Raw genomic sequence first — 16,394 nt, forward strand, 5'->3', positions numbered from 1 at the left:
TCAGGCCAGCCCCTGCTTAAGACACCTCAGAGGCTTCCTCTTGCTCATTTGAAAATAACCCAGCTCACGAAAATGACGCTAAACATCACTGACCTTTAACAGATTTGCGCAGGACAGCTTTCCCTATCGATCATGAAATGATATGTTTTGGGATTGGTTGAGTAATAGCCACTACACTTGAGCTGCCCCCAACACTTCTTCCCCTCTGGGATCCCTGGACCTTCCCGAAATCCAGCATCTAGGGCAGCAGCGGGGCATCCAGCATCTAGGGCAGCAGGGGGGCCCCAGGACCCTGCCCCAGCCTGTGGCTTGTGTCTGTTCTGATGGGACATGCCTGTGCCTTTGTGGTTGTCAAAGGCTCGTTAACCCCTCCTGGAAGACTCAACGCAGTCAAACGTATCCCCCTGCCCCACTTCCTCCCTTTCTCTCCCTGAGCCCTGGCCACACAGCCCTTCTTTATGTTCCCCAGGTGCATCATGCTTCCCTCGGGGCCTTTGCAAGTGTGCTTCCTTCTGTCTAGAACAATCTCTCCCACCCTGTCCCCTTTTGACTTTGGTTAACGTTTCTCATCCTCCCTTCGATCATTCATAGTCAGCTTCAATAAGTATAGGTTGGATGGATGAAAGAAAGAATGACCAATCATGTGTGAGAGGAGCAGGCGCTAGCAAACGGACTTCTTCCATCGCTCTCCATTGTCTTTGCCTAGTTAATCATCGCCAGAAGGAGAAAGGGAGCCTGTGGATCCGGAGGCTGTGATGTCCGCCTTCTACTTTGCTCCGCATTGCTGCTCCTGAACAGAAGCGGCTTCAACCTGGGTGATGCTTCTTAGCTGTGAGTATTACCGCTTGCAAAGAGGAAAAAGAGAAATAATCTGAATATTTGGGATTCCAAAAGTTGTCTTGTACCAGGTAACTTGAGGCTTCCTATCTCCTCTTTCTGGCCATGAGACAAGAAAGGGAATGAGAGTGAAGTACGAGAGGTAAGGGGAATTAGATAACCTGAACATAGCCTGAAGACTCCCTGAAGACACTTCATCGGAAACCGACATTCCATCGAGAAGTCATTTTACTGCTGTCCTCTGAGCTTGTGGTACAGCTATTCTCTTACAGGCCAAGTGGGGGCCAGCCCCAGGCAGGCCCTCGGGAGGAACCCGGTTTTTAGGTCCATACCCCAGATGCCCTGGAGGAGGAAGAGAAAGAAGTAAGTTAAGGAGGCAAGCAGGGGAGGGAAGTCTTCTTAACACTCACCGAAAGGTTCTCAGAAGCAGCTTAAAACTACATGTTTACCAGCTCGCGAGGGACTCTGTTGTGTCGTGGTGTTCTGTTTTGTTTTATTTTGTTTTGTTTAAATCACGCTTCCCTTATTTCCTTATTATTCACTGGGCACAAACTTGCCTTGACTTTGCAGTCTACAAACGTTCACAACCAAGAAAATGAAGAGAACGATTTTGCATTATTCCCGGTACCCGGTATCTTGCTGGAGCCTGAAATTAGGGGTTGGACTACATGTCTGCTTCCCTTCCACCTCCAAATGTTAACAAAGAAGGGATAATGGAGGGGTTTTCTTCCCTGCTGGGACACAACCCCCAGAAATGCCATTAGGATGAAAACATTAGTGTTTGTCAAGAGTAGAGAGCAGTATTTTTTCAAAGCGTAACTTCTGGAACTCTAGCCCCAAGAAATATTCTGCTGGTAAAAGGATTCCTGGTCAGTACTTATTAGTGAAGTGCAGAAGCTGTGTTACTCATATGTTCCCCCCAAAAGGTCCGGTTGTCCCAAGCTGCCTTTCTGCAATCTGTTCGCACTGGGCTCTCATTCCAGTCCCATATGCTCTGAAATCCCAGGAAGCCGCTCTCAGCAGTATGCCATCGGTCCCCCAACGTTAGGAAGTCCTCACTAGTGCCGATGTCATGCTCCAGGCTGGGGACCCCCAGGAGGAATGGTGGGATGCTGGGCATGTGGTGCTGGGCAGGGGGCAGGCTTAGTGAGGTGGGGTGGTGGCAGTCTTGTGCAGGATGACCAGGTCGTCTATCATAGCAACCTGGACAGTGGAGTGAAGGGGGCACTAATTATTCCTAATTATACGTGGCAGCAGGTGGAAACTAGGGCTGCCCTATATATGTGGAGCTGACAGAGGGGTTATGAGTTTTGTTTCTCAGCTTAGGAGCCACTTCTAAGGCCAATGGGCAGTGGTCACAGGAAAAAGCTTTCAGTTAACAATTAGAGGGGGCTTTGTAACAAAGTCTCCAACAACAGTATGGGCTATTTTATGAGTAGTGAGCACCTTAACACTGCAGATACGCACGAGGGTAACTGACAACCTGCCCTCCAAGATGTTGTGTACAGAAGACACTGACATGCCAGGGAGCTGGACGACCGCGGGGCGGCCTGTGACTGGGATCTGAGGCACCCACTCTGCTTTGTCCTCTCTGCTAGAGAGGGTTAGTTGTTTATACGTGAGGACCAAATTCTGCCAATCTGATGCGTGCACACCCATACGCTTGGGTAAAAGAAATGCAACAGGACTGAAAGATTTAAAACTTGCTGACTTTGTATAATTAATATTCTCTTGTGTCTATACAGAATGTAAATATCTCTGTTTAAAATGAGACTAGATTTCACAGTCTTGACTTTAAAAAAGAGAACACTCTGTGACATGTAAGCAAAATGTGGTCACAACTATTTGAACAAGTTTGAAGTAGATCAGAATCAGCTCTGAAAAGCCAGCTTAGGTTACTTGGATTAAGTTTGGTCAATAAAAATTGCACTCTGGTTATGTAAGATGTTCACATCAAGGGAAGAAGGGTGGGAATATAAGGGAATTCTTTGTACTATTTTTGCAACTTGTCTGTATGTCTAAAATTAGTTTTTAAAAAACTCCATATCCTTGGCTCCTAAGCCCTGCTTATACCATGGCCTGCCTGAAGAACTTCCCTCATCCTTTAAGGCTCAGCTCAGGCAGAACATCCCAGGATTTCCGATCCCCTCTCATGAGTTGGGGATCTGCAGATGCCCCAGTTATACCTACCACCTACCAGTATGATTTTCTATTCTGCACCTTTCTCGCCTTTCTCTGAGCGTCTTTTGGACTGGAATATTTTCTTCATTTTATATTTACCTCTGAGTACCAAGGCCCTACTCAGCACTCTGTACATATCTCTTCAATAAATTAATAAATCAATCCATTTTGAAGTTTTATTAGTTATTTTTTTCTTTTTAAAAATTGTGGTAAAATATACACTACATAATTTTAACCATTTGAAGTGTCCAATTCATTGGGACATTAAGTATATCCCAATGTTTTATAATTTTTCTATCATTTTAAATGGTCTAAACTGGTCAGAGCTGTTAGAGCCACTTAATCTGGACCCAAGGGACTCATGACACTCAGAATTCATTTCATCCCATTGAGCCACCAATCAAAATCTGTGTGAGCGAGTATGGAATTATTTCATCCTATTTGAACTAGCTTGAATCAGGGAGAACTGGCTCTGCCCAGGCTCCAGGCCAGTAGTCGGCACTCAAAGTTGGTGATTTTCTTTGGCCTAATCTCTTGGGTTGTCACTTTCTCTTTTGTTATTTTTTTTTCCCTTGGAGGTATCTGCCCTGCTGCTCTCCTTTCTCCTCCCACATACCACACCCGTCCCTGGATCGGCCTGGCTCTGGGGCAGGGAGCTTACATTCTACTGCCACCTTCATTGTCCCACCCGTGCACCTGCACTTTCAAAACAACTCCTGCAGGCAGGCTTTGGAGGCAGTCGTAATCAAACAGGCTGACTCATTTAGGGAGTCTACCTGTATCTGGACAACCTCTTCAAATATTTAAGGTCACCCTTACCCCCTCCTGGGAGAGGAGGGACATTTTCTCACAGTCATTCTATTTCCTACCTCACTAGCTTTAAACGCCTCCATTTGAATTGAAAGAATGTAGCACTGCATTAGGAACCAAGAAACTGGGCTCTAGTAATTTTCCGGCCATTAGCTAGCTGGGTAATTTTGGTCATGCCCTCCCTGGGACGATATTTGCCAGTTAGTAAAAAGAAGGGCTTGGATATACAGATCAAAGTTTGATTTTTGTTATTACTGTTTTGCAGCAGGTTTTTTTCTGTGTGTGGGGATACAGTATTACCCTAAGACAAGAAAAATGCCGAATCCCTCTGGCTGTCAGAAGCGAGTTTTCTCTCTCCCCCACGCTGTCTAACCCTAGTTAGAATGTGGAGGGCTCTTGTCCTTTGTCCCTTGCCTTTAGAAGGAGCCCAGTGAGTATTATCTTTTGTGTGAGTGTGCGCGTGTGACTGTGCGCCCCTTACAGGAGGGCTCTTCTGTCGCTGCCCTTATAGTCACTGCCTTCTTCTCCGCTCTTGTTTACAGCAAAATTTTCTTGCTGGCTCCCTGCTTCAGCCTCATCCTCATCCTCTTGTAGCCAGAATGGTTGTCCCAAAACGCAAGGATGCCCCCATCCCTCCTGTGCCTCGGTCCTTCAGTGGCTCCCACAAACCTCAGGATAAGATTAGCGCGGAATTCAAGGCCTTCCACCATCTGGCCCTAGTTTAATTACCTCCTGGTCTCACCCCTTTTTCCTCTTACTTGGCCAGCCCGGACCGCTCTTCCTTACAGTCTCGCCACCCTCCTCCCTCCTTTCCTCGGTCTAGACTGTCCTCCCCTCTACGGAATGATGTCTGTCCGCTCTCACCCAGGGATCTGTAGCGTTCGTCCTCGTTAAGGGGCCCCTCTGGTGAGTGAGGGTGGGTTGGGGGCCGGTGCTTCCCGAGGCGGCCGCCAGGGGGCGTCAGGAGCGGCTCCAGATGACAGCAGGAGGCCGAGAGTGGGGGAGGGAGGAGGGACTGAGGGAGCGCGGATCCCGGCTCTCGGGATCGCAAACTCAGAGCCAGAGTTCTCCGCGCGCACCCGAGCCTCTGGCCGCCCGCGCAGCCCGACGCGGAACCCGGGCGCAGCGGGAGCCCGTGCAGGACGGGCGCGGGGCGGCGGCGGCGGCGGCGGCCGTCCATGCGGCGCGCTCGGGGCTGCCCGGCGCCGGGAACCACGCGGGGGCGAGGCGAGGCGGCCACCGGCCGCTCCGGGACACGGACCGCCAGGTGAGCCGAGCTGCCCGCGCCGCGCGCCCTCTGCGCCCAGCCCGCGGGGTCACGACCCGGCCCGGCCGCTGCCAGCCTCTCGGGCCCCCTCAGGACCGCCGGGCGGGCTGGCGCGGGTGGCGGGGCGCAGTGGGTGTGTCGGGGGCGCCGAGGGGCTGCGTCCGAACCAGGCTGAGGGAGCCAGCGCGCGCCTAGTTCGTGCCGACGGCTGCGCCTCCTTCTGTCCTCTTCTTTTCCTGGGGCATTTGCTCCGTCCCAGCGCCAGCACTCACCCCTCCACCCTCCTACTTGGAAACTATAGGGACAGTCAACCTTGGCCGTCCTGGAGTCGGGGCCCTGAGCTCTCTTGGTTGCGGCAGCTGGGGACTGGCGAGTGAACACCCAGCCCGCGCGACCCCACGCTAGCCTCGCCAACCTCCTGCCCGGGGCCGGAGAGCTGGTCGAGTCTCGGTCGGCGCGCGTCGAGACCCAGCCTGGGGCCCCGGCCACATCGTTTTCTAGAAAGCCTCACATCTCTGTGTGTGTGTCTCAGTTAAACCGCTGCAACCTAGCGCCTCTGGGAGCCGGAGTGGATGGGCGGTTTCCGCCAACTCCGGACACTTCCTCAAGTGTAGCCCAAGTACCTGCAGTCCCTTGGCGCGCTTGTAGAATTAGCTTTTACAGAACTAGCCCACACTAGAGCTATCTGGAAGTTAATATTTTTTTCTTTGAAATAACATCAGCCCTAAGTTGGGAAGAGGCTTTCAGGTCGTTCTCAGGCCCACTTAGCATCGGGAATTTGTGGGGTCTCCTTAAGCAGTCCACAGCCAGACCCGCGCCCCACCCCCCTGCGCGTGCCTCCACTGCTGCCTGGCGAGTGTGCGTGCCTGCCTCTCTTCCTGTCTCCTCAGTGACCCCCACCACGCAGCCCTTTGTCCCTTGGCAGGCAGTAAGTGAATCTGAAGCCTTGGTCCTGGGTAGCCAAAGCGATCCTGTGATGCCTGTTGGAATTTGGAAAAAGAGACATAGAGACCTGAGAGAGGTCTGCGGAATCATCTCCTCCAACTGTCCTTTCGCAGCTGAAGGCATCCAGGTACAAAAGAGTCTAAAGATTTTTCAAAGATCACACAGCTCTTAAAACCTGTATAACCTGCGTATGTCTTCTGCTTCATTGATAAAAGTGATGAAGTGGTTGGGCTTAATAGCACTTTATTGGGTCTCAAAATACAAAGAAGTAAACATTTTAAAAAGGTGATTTAAATACAGTGCTACTCAACTCCTATAGATTTTTGTTGGTACCATAGTTGAATTCCTTTAGAGAACAAAATCCTAGCCCTGAAATTAATGCAAGGAAGCAGACAGGAGTCCTGGGACTTTCCTATAAACCGTTGCAGGGCTGGAACAGGGATTTCCCAGAGGTCCCGGAAACAAGTTTGGGTGATCAGAATACTGGAGGCCCTAGTGAACAAGCAACTCGGGTGGCCTCTTGTGGGGAGGGCTGGCCAGATGAGCTTGTGTGGTCTCCTCCATGCCCAGCACCCAGCAGGGTGCCAGCTTGGTCTTATCTTCATTTCAGGCTTCCCTGCCATGTAGAAGTGGTTCCAGTTGGCTGTTAGGAAAAAATAAATAAAATACAGCCTAGAGTTTGCATAAGATCAGGATTGGATATTTTGACTCGGAGGGTTGTTGTTGACCTAGAAATGCTTATTGTGACTGTGACCAGTTATCCTAAAGAGAGTCTGGGTACTGATTGCCTATCCTTTTCCATCCCCCAACGTTTCTCTCCATGGTACCACCTTTCTCCCAGTTGGCTGGGAGTCTCTATGTTTGAGGGTACCAGACTCGGCATCCCAGCCCCTCATTTATAGCTAATTCGTTACCAAGTCCCATCCACGTTCTTTTGTGGTATCCAGGAAATTATTTTCCTGTCTCCATTCCCTCTGCTCCCTCCTCAAACCATGTCTGCGTTACAGTAAGAGTCTCCCCTCTTGACTTCTGGCCACGAGTCCCTTGCTTCATTTTAATCCATCGTCTTTCATGCTGACAGATTAATATTCCTAAAATTCTGATTGCACCACATCACTTCTTTCAAAAAATCACAATGGCTCCCCAGCATTCACTTCTATTTAAATCTTCTCCAGCCAATATTTTTGGGGATCTGCTGTGTCAGGGAGTGTTACAACATGCTGAGGCTTAAACCAAGAGCAAGACAATATCCTTGCCCTTGATTTGTTGACAGGCTAGCAGATGATGTATAGCCACCTGGGAGAGAAAGAGATGTAAAGAAAGAACCACAAAACAAAGCAAAACATTGGGAGTGTGCAAAGCATCAGGGAGACACAGATGAGGGAGAAATATTTTCCTGCGTGGGAAGAGCTAGGAAAATTTCTGCTGGGCTTTGAAACATGGGGAGGAGTTCAAGGAGATGGGAAAGGCTGGAAGGAGGGGAAGCATGGCAGGCAAAGGGAAGAGCTTGAGCAAAGACCTAGAGATGTGAAAGTGTTCGTATGGACACGGTGGCATCAAGGCCATTCTTCGTCTGGATGTTTCAAACTTGCCTTAATTTGAGTCTACTTTATTGATCCAAGAGCAGCCCAGCTCTTCCCTGCCTGAAATCCTTCACTCCACTTACCTGTTCTTTTTATCGTGACCTTGTATGTCCCCTACCCAGCAGCTCAGAAATGCAGATTTCCCCTCTGCTGGTCTAAATTTTGCCAGGAAGTGGATCCCAGCCCTTCTTGCACATGCCCATCCCTCTCTTCCATGAACCCATTTTATGTGTTCCCCTGCATTCTTTGCACGGTCTCTGTATTCAGCCTGGACATGTCCTAGTGGGCAAGCCGCATCTCCCCAGCCACCCCAAAGTTTCTCCAGAGCAGCTCCTAGGTTTCTGTTCCCAGGGCCTCTCCTGGGCCGTGGGGCACAGTTCCAGCACGTTGCCAGCACCAGCGAACTTGAAAATGTGACTGGCTTTGACCTTCCATCCTACTTTTCCCTGCTTTCTCTTCTTCTCTCCACTTGTCCCACCTTTTATCTTTCTCTCTGTGTGTGTGTGCAGGGTTGTGATATTTATTTACATATGTGCAGATCTAAAGGTTGCACGTACGTTTATCGACTGGCTTCCCTTTGAAGGTAATGGTTTAGAAATGCTGCGCCAATTGCTAACGCAGGGCCCAGGCTGCCACTGGGAGGGGAGCTTCAGTGCGAGGCTCTGCCTTGAGGCTGCTTTGCTGACTCTTGCCCTCTTTCAGGATCCCCCCTCTTCACTCCCCTCTGCTTGACCTGTGCGCTGATGCCGGGCCACCCCTCATCTTGGGCCAGATTTGCCTTCTTTTCTTTCTCCAACCCATCAAAACTGACTTCTCCGGTTTCTGGAGCCTTGCTGGCCTGATGAATTCTTTCAGGTCAAGTTTAATGAGCCCTGTGTGTGCTGGGCTTGATGCTTTCATCCTTCCAGCAATCTGTGACAGGAACAGTATCATCTGCATTTTATGAGGAAGGAAACTCCGCTTAATTGCCTGAGGTCAACAACTCAGGTTTGGAATCTGAGTCTTAGAACCCAGCTTCCTAAGTCTGGTGCGCTTTCCACTATATCCCTGTTTCCTGAAAGGGTTGTTTTCAGAACACCTGAATCAGACTTAGGATCTGGTGGGGGAAAAAAACAGATTCCAGGGTGGAGGCAGGGCCTGGGAACGAGCATTTTAAAGACAGCCTCAGGTAATTCTGCACGGCTCAGGTTTGAGGACCACTGCCCTAGGCTGCCTTTACAATGAGGTTCTAATGACAGGTGGTGAGTTAATGAGCCGCTGGATCCCAGGTAGCACAGTCCTTTTTAACAGAGGCCTTGACCTTGACTCTTAAGGAGTGAGCCATGGAGCAGAGCCCTCTTTTGGTCAAAGGGGTCTTCAGTTCAGTCCTGAAAGCATGCTCCGCACCTCTCCCCATCAGGCTCACTGTGAATGTATTTCTGGGCTTGAGCATGTGCTGAGGGAGAGGGACCAGGGTGGATTGGTTTGGAGACCTGAGTTGCCTGAGGTGACAGTGGACTGGGACTCCCCAAAGAGGGCTGAGCGTGTGGGCGTGGTGAGTCCCACCTCCTTCCCCAGAGTGGGGTCTGGTCACTGACACATCTCCTTCATTCTACAGGCCTTTATTTTGCACCATCCCACCTCGAGGCTTGGTTTCCCCATCTATAACAAAGGATGGCCACATCCTAGAGGGCTGGTGTAGGGACTGGTGCACAGGCACATGGGGCATTAAGCAAAGTGGGTGCCCGGTGTCAGTTTTCATCCCATTTAACTGCTCTGTACCCAGTCAACGCTTGGCAGGCAGTTGGCGCTCAATATATGAGCTCTAGAAAAAGTGTGTCGTCTCAGGCCCCCTCAGGTCCAGGGGGTTTGTGTCTGAAGGGCTGAATATTGCAACCTTATTTCAAACCCAGGAAATGAACAGCCCTAGCTGTGCAGTAATAATAGTGATGATGATGATGATGATGATAATGATGAAGAAGAATTATCCATTCAACACCCTCTTCCCTCTCCATTTCCTTCCTACAATTTCCCTTTAGTTTCCTCCAAGAAGGACCTAAGAAACAGGTAGGCAGCAGTTTGCTTTTATTGATGGTTACCTGGCCCGGGAGAGTGGTCCCTTTCTGCTTTTCTCTTTTCCTTTTTCCCTAATCCTTTCCCTGAACGTACTGTGCATGCTGTCTTCTCGCATGAGCCTTACTCAAGCACATCACTGAGCAGTACCCCGGCAGCATTCTCCCTTAACCCCTCTCCTCTCGGGCGTGGTCCGGAGAGCCTGCTTACACTGCACTTGTCCCAGAAGGGTGGTATCAGGCAGCCCAGGACCTGGGCTGGGCAACTCTCCCAGACAGCTGGCCGTTTGCCCTAGGGCTGGCCAGCAGCAAGGACCCAAATAATGAGTGATTATTGGGCGCCCCATCTAATCTCCTGCCAGGGGAAATGAAGGGCCAGCCGTGGGCTGGGGCTCGTCATGACCTGCTCCAGGTGGGCTTGGAATGCACCCAGCGCAGGATGGGGATTAAGGCTTGAAAGATGAGAGGAAATGAGATGTAAACCCTTTAGGTTGTGGCCCCCTGAGCCCCAGCAGGGAAGTCGCAAGGGAATTATCTGTAGGCATCTGATGAAAGGGGAGCTTGGCCTCTGATTTACGGCAGGGATGCAGCCACATGACTCTGAGGGGAGAGCAGCAGGGTGAGACAAGTGATGTCTTTGACTTCACCATTTTTCTTGGAGGCTAAGGTTAATCTCTTATGCAAATGGATACGCGGACTGCAGGGAGGCTGCTCTACCTGCTTCCTTCTTGGAAACCTTCTGATCATATCAGCACGTTACAAATTTGTAGTTGCCAAACAGACTTTTCCTTCTGTAACACAGTGCCTCTGATCCTTGTCATTTCGAGGAGGATGGAGAAGGAAGTATGGCACTGGCTCGACACCATCTTCGGTAGTGGGTCCACCTCCTTCCCCGGGTCAGGCAGCTGAGGGTGGGAGCCCTCCCGAGCCGGCTGCCTGAATTCAGGCCTTGACTCAGCCATGCTGGGGGGCCCTGAAGAGTTCCTTAACCTCTTGTGCTGTAAGTCTTCCCGTCTGTAAAATGGGCATAGTAATACATACATACATTACTGTGGGTGAGAGTCATGAGAATGTAAAAATCTTAAAACAGCCTCAGGCACATGGATGTGCCGTGTGAAGGTTAGCCATCACTTTTTTCTCGCTTCTCTGGGAAGGATGTAAGCAGCTTCTCTTCCACACCTCTCACATTTGCTTAGGGTGATTGATCTCGATTGTTTGACCTCTAACCCTCACATGCCTTGAATTCTGGTCCCTCTCGCCCCTCCCTTTGCTACTGGCTCCCTGACCTTCAGCTGCCCTTTTGATTCCACTCGTTGCCCCCAGCCCCTGCCTCCATGCTTGGCGGCCAGAGCTGGTGGACTGGGAAGTGACACCTGCCTGGTCCTGTGGTGGCATGGCCCTTCCACACCAGCGCTGCCCACAGCCAGCCTTGCTGTGACCTGACAGCCCAGAGAAAAGTGGCTGAGAGCAGGGAGGGCAGCTGCCTTAAAAACAAAATTAGGAGCCGTGGAGACAGTCTGACCTGGGTGCAAATCACAGCTCTGCCCCTTCTTCTGGTTTCTTTGAGCTCTGGTTGCTTCATCCTTGATTGATGCTAAGAATAGCAACACTTATCTAGTGGTCAAGAGGGTCCCACCCGACAGTGGACATGAGGCTCTTTGAGACTGTCAGTAGAGGCGGAGAGTTTATTGCTGGTTATAAGGTGAGTCTTGGGAGTGGAGCTGTGTGTCTTCAAGTTTTTAAGTCTTGTTACAGGGTATGCACTGACATCCTAGCCACTAGCTCTGTTTAGTGTCTTTTCCAGAACAGACAAGTACTCAGGTCCTGCTTGACTTTAGTGATGTTTTAGTCAAGGCCCAGGGTTTCATTCTATTTTTTCTATTTTTATTAATTTTTACTGGAGTATAGTTGATTTACAGTGTTGTGTTAGTTTCTGCTGTCTAGCAATGTGAATCAGTTATACATATACATATATCCACTCTTGTTTAGATTTTTTTCCCATATAGGTCATTACAGAGTATTGAGTAGAGTTCCTGTGCTATACAGTAGGTTCTTATTAGTCCAGGGTTTCATTCTGCTTGCAGTTCAAAGGATCTTCTGGCCAGCTAAGGGAGAGGGAACTGCTGTTTATGGAGCTCTGTGTCAGGTGCTGGGATTTACCTGCATGAAGTTATTTAATCCTCTCCACAATCCATGTAAGCTAGACAATATTCTTCTTGTTGTACAGCCTAGAAAACTGAGGCTCAGAGAGGTTAAGGAAATTACATGGGCTCACACAGCAAGTGGATGTCAGAGTGATATTTGAATTCCAAGTCATCCGCCTCCAGAATATGTACTCTGGGGGAACTACTGGGCCAGTTAGTGCCTCATTATAATTATAACCCGCTGAGAAGTCTAACTGTAACCACTTAAAAGTCTAATTGTAACCCACTTGAAAATTTTAAAAATTGAGATTCACCGTTTTAAAGTACACAATTCAGTGGTTTTTACTTTATTCACAAAGTTGTGCCACCCTCACCATGATCTAATTCCAGAATATTTTCAGCAGCCCTAAAAGAAATTCTGTACCCATGAGAAGTCATTCCCCACTCCCTCCTCTCCCAGCCTGTGGAAACCATGACTCTACCTTCTGTCTCTATGGATTCTGGACATTTTATATAAATGGAGTCATATAGTACATGGTCTTTTGTGACTGACTTCTTTCACTAAGAATAACGTTTCCAGGGTTTGTCCATGTTGAAGCATGTATCAGTGCTTCCTTCCTTTTTATTGCTGTGTAACCCACTGAAACTAAAAAGTAAGGCTGACTATTTTGCTTAGAGAAGGGGTGGAGTTACAATCGCAAAACAGATGTAGCACAAAGGGGGGCTCATTTTTTACTGTGGGCAGGTGTGAAAGAACAGTGACTATGGGGGCAGGTGGAGTGAGTACGGCTGCCTGAGTGTCTGGAGGCGGAGGCGGGAGGGAGGTTGGCTGGGTTCCCACGTCTGGGAGTAGCCGGGATGCCCAGCTTCTCTCCTTCAGGCACTCGTGCTGCCCTTGGCTTGTGCCGCTGGCAAAGCCTATTGAGATGTGCCCTGGGTGCCGTGGACCCCTGCCTGGGAGAGGCGGGCTGGAGGGTTTTGGAGCCGCCTTTGCCACAGTCTGCCTAGTTTCGGTACAGTATAGACAGTTTAGCCCCTGCACAGTCTGCTGCATAGCTTTGAACTCCACGTGGACCCCGGTGTCAAATGCTGTGTGCTGATGACGGCACTGATGATTTGCTTTTTAAGTTTCTAAATATAACACTTTATGTTTTTCTGATTACAAAGGTAAGATATATTTATTGCAGAAAACTTAGAAAATACAGAAAACACAAAGCAGAAAAATAAAAATCACCCATAATTTCCCAACCAATGATGACCATTATTTTCAATGTGTATCTTCCTGGTGTCTCTCTCTCTCACCCTGCCCACACACACTTTTATAAAATCGGTATTATGTTAAACATATTGTTTTGTTCACTACTTTTTCACTTAATAATTCATCGTAAACATTTTCCTTCTGTACTAAATATTCGATATTCTTCAAAAACGTGATTTTTTAAATGGCTGCAGTGTATTTTTTTAAAATATTAATGTTTGACTTATGATAAAAACCCTCCAGAAAGTAGGCATAGAGGGAACTTACCTCAACATAATAAAGGCCATATATGACAAACCCACAGCCAACATCATTCTCAATGGTGAAAAACTGAAAGTATTTCCACTAAGACCAGGAACAAGACAAGGTTGCCCACTCTGACCACTCTTATTCAACATAGTTTTGGAAGTTTTAGCCACAGCAATCAGAGAAGGAAAAGAAATAAAAGGAATCCAAATCAGAAAAGAAGAAGTAAAGCTGTCACTGTTTGCAGATGACATGATACTTTACATAGAGAATCCTAAAGATGCTACCAGAAAACTACTAGAGCTAATCAATGAATTTGGTAAAATAGCAGGATAAAAAATTAATGCACAGAAATCTCTGGCATTCCTATACACTAATGATGAAAAATCTGAAAGAGAAATTAAGGAAACACTCCCATGTACCACTGCAACAAAAAGAATAAAATACCTAGGAATAAACCTACCTAAGGAGACAAAATACCTGTATGCAGAAAACTATAAGACACTGATGAAAGAAATTAAAGATGATACAAACAGATGGAGAGATATACCATGTTCTTGGATTGGAAGAATCAACATTGTGAAAATGACTCTACTACCCAAAGCAATCTACAGATTCAATGCCATCCGTATCAAACTACCACTGGCATTTTTCACGGAACTAGAACAAGAAATTGCATAATTTGTATAGAAACACAAAAGACCCCGAATAACCAAAGCAATCTTGAGAAAGAAAAACAGAGCTGGAGGAATCAAGCTCCAGGACTTCAGACTATACTACAAAGCTACAGTAATCAAGACAGTATGGTGCTGGCACAAAAACAGAAATATAGATCAATGGAACAGGATAGAAAGCCCAGAGATAAACCCACATACACATGGTCACCTTGTTTTTGATAAAGGAGGCAAGAATATACAATGGAGAAAAGCCTCTTCAATAAGTGGTGCTGGGAAAACTGGACAGCTACATGTAAAAGAATGAAATTAGAACACTCCCTAACACCATACACAAAAATAAACTCAACATGGATTAAAGACCGAAATCTAAGGCCAGACACTGTAAAACTCTTAGAGGAAAACATAGGCAGAACACTCTATGACATAAATCACAGCAAGATCCTTTTTGACCCACCTCCTAGAGAAATGGAAGTAAAACAAAAATAACAAATAAGACCTAATGAAACTTAAAAGCTTTTGCACAGCAAAGCAAACCATAAACGAGACCAAAAGACAGCCCTCAGAATGGGAGAAAATATTTGCAAATGAAGCAACTGACAAAGGACTAATCTCCAAAATTTACAAGCAGCTCATGCAGCTCAATATCAAAAAAAAATTAACCCAATCCAAAAATGGGCAGAAGACCTAAATAGACATTTCTCCAAAGAAGACATACAGGTTGCCAGCAACACATGAAAGGATGCTCAACATCCCTAATCATTAGAGAAATGCAAATCAAAACTACAATGAGATATCACCTCACACCAGTTAGAATGGCCATCATCAAAAAATCTACAAGCAATAAATGCTGGAGAGGGTGTGTAGGAAAGGGAACCCTCTTGCACTGTTGGTGGGAATGTAAACTGATACAGCCACTATGGAGAACAGTATGGAGGTTCCTTAAAAAACTAAAAACAGAACTACCATACGACCCAGCAATCCCACTAGCAGGCATATACCCTGAGAAAACCATAATTCAGAAAGAGTCATGGGGTAAGCTGGGATGAAGTGAGAGCGTGGCATGGACATATATACACTTCCAAACGTAAAATAGATAGCTAATGGGAAGCAGCCGCATAGCACAGGGAGACCAGCTCGGTGCTTTGTGACCACCTAGAGGGGTGGGATAGAGAGGGTGGGAGGGAGAGGCAAGAGGGAGGAAATATGGGGGTATATGTATATGGATAGCTGATTCACTTTGTTATACAGCAGAAACTAACACACCATTGTAAAGCAATTATACTCCAATAAAGATGTTTAAAAAATATTAATGTTTGCTTAAACAGTCCCCTGTTTTGGACATGTTGGTTTTTTCAGTTTTTCGATATTGTTTATAGATAAAACTGCTTCTTTTGTGCATTTTTTGTACATCTATTAATGCATAGCGCTCCTTCTGGGACAAAAGATATAAATACTCTTAAGGTATTTGATACATATTATCAAATTGGCCTTCCAGAAAACTATATAATTCCACAACTGTGCTACATTTTAACTTGAGTTTTACTGTACATGTTGCTTTGCCGAAGTACGCCTCCATTCCCCTGTGCCTCCCTCCTCCCCTCCCTTCTCTGTACCCCCTGGCTCACCCCACCTATCAGCATAGTACTCTAATTGCTCATATTGTTTTCTCCTTGATATTTGCCTATATTTTAATTTATGCATGTCTTTTTCACCTAGTATGATTTTTATATCAACATTTCTCTTGACATAGTCAGGGTTCCCATTTTAAGCTTAATGACCATTTCCATCATTTTGCCCCCATCATGGTTTCCTTAGCCATTCCCCATCCTCTGTTAGAGATCTAGGTGGTTTCTAGTTTCTTCCTCATCAAAAAATTAGTACTACCAACTTGAATGTTCAGTTTGCTCTTTTGTTTTTTGTTTTTCTGATCTCATGTTCCATTTTGGAAATTCAGTTCCTGGTCATGTAATTACTAGGTGCAAGGCAGGAGCTGTTCTAATAACATTAATGCTGCTGAGGGGCCTTCAGAGAAAAGGCACCTGGGAGGCCCAGGTGAGAGAACCCAGAAACAGAATGGATGCTCGTTTTGGCCTCCCTTTTCCCTTCCTTATTAGGTACTGTTCTTTCCTCGGGGGAACATGGGAGGAACTCAACACCTCACTCCTACAAGGGATATAAGAGGTGCTGCGAATTGGGACTTACCGAGTTCCATGCAGGGAAATTATGTCAGTGTTCGTACGGTGTCCACATATAAATGGCATCCTACGATAGGTGGTCTTTTGTGACTAGCTTCTTTCACTAAGCATAGTGAAGGGGGAGATCTTGGCGACTTCTCAGATTGTGCAAATACGCTTTCGTGGTTCTGCGTGGGCCTCGCCTTGCGTCCATTCACCCT

At 47.4% G+C, this 16,394-nt stretch overlaps 1 protein-coding gene across 1 annotated transcript in view; it reads left to right on the plus strand.

Moving 5' to 3' along the window:
- Nucleotides 1–5,054: 5,054 nt before the first annotated feature.
- The window catches only part of THSD4 (thrombospondin type 1 domain containing 4), a gene marked incomplete at its 3' end in the record, with an annotated part of 565,068 nt that continues 553,728 nt past the window's right edge, over nucleotides 5,055–16,394 (plus strand). Inside the window, exon 1 of the mRNA XM_082648619.1 lies at nucleotides 5,055–5,095. The remainder of the gene's footprint in view (nucleotides 5,096–16,394) is intronic.

Source organism: Grampus griseus, assembly GCF_964374135.1.
Source record: "Grampus griseus genome assembly, chromosome: 2".
Lineage (NCBI taxonomy): Eukaryota > Metazoa > Chordata > Mammalia > Artiodactyla > Delphinidae > Grampus > Grampus griseus.